General features: G+C 40.9%; 1 pseudogene; it reads left to right on the top strand.

The window, feature by feature from the left end:
• The first annotated feature begins 5 nt into the window (after positions 1–5).
• LOC102735716 (transcription factor BTF3 pseudogene) lies at positions 6–563 on the top strand (annotated as a pseudogene).
• Positions 564–831: the final 268 nt, after the last annotated feature.

The following is an 831-nucleotide window of genomic DNA, read 5'->3' as shown; positions in this document are numbered from 1 at the left end:
TAGGGGTAAACAATATCTCTGGTATTGAAGAAGTGAATGTGTTCACAAACCAAGGAACAGTGATCCACTTTAACAACCCCAAAGTTCAGGCATCGCTGGCAGCGAACACTTTCACCATTCCAGGCCATGCTGAGACAAAGCAGCTGACAGAAATGCTACCCAGTATCTTAAACCAACTTGGTGCAGACAGTCTGACTAGTTTAAGAAGACTGGCTGAAGCTCTGCCCAAACAATCTGTGGATGGAAAAGCACCACTTGCTACTGGAGAGGATGATGATGATGAAGTTCCAGATCTTACGGAGAATTTTGATGAAGCTTCTAAGAATGAAGCAAACTGAATTGAGTCAACTTCTGAAGAAGATAAAACTTGAAGAAGTTACTGGGAGCTGCTATTTTATATTATGACTGCTTTTTAAAATTTTGTTCATGGATCTGATAAAATGTAGATCTCTAATAAGCCCAAGCCCCTTGGACACTGCAGCTCTTTTCAGTTTTTGCTTATACACAATTCATTCTTTGCAGCTAATTAAGCTGAAGAAGCCTGGGAATAAAGTTTGAAACAAGGTTAATAAAGTTCTTTCCCTAGGGAAAAAAAAAAAGGAGTTATGGAGATGGATGGTGGTGATTGTTGCACACAATATGAATGCATTAGTACCACTGAACTGTACCCTTAAAAATGGTTAAGATGGAGGGGGACACCTGGGTGACTCAGTCAGTTAAGCATCTGACTCTTGATCTCAGCTCAGGTGTTGATCTTAGGATTGTGAGTTCAGGCCCCATTTTGGGCTCCATGCTGGGCGTGGGACCTACTTTAAAAAAATGGTTAAGATG

This window comes from Leptonychotes weddellii, unplaced genomic scaffold, assembly GCF_054177405.1.
Source record: "Leptonychotes weddellii isolate Sample4059 unplaced genomic scaffold, ASM5417740v2 HiC_scaffold_20034, whole genome shotgun sequence".
Lineage (NCBI taxonomy): Eukaryota > Metazoa > Chordata > Mammalia > Carnivora > Phocidae > Leptonychotes > Leptonychotes weddellii.
Note: the sequence above shows the minus strand (reverse complement) of the source record. Positions and strands in the feature narration are given on the sequence as shown.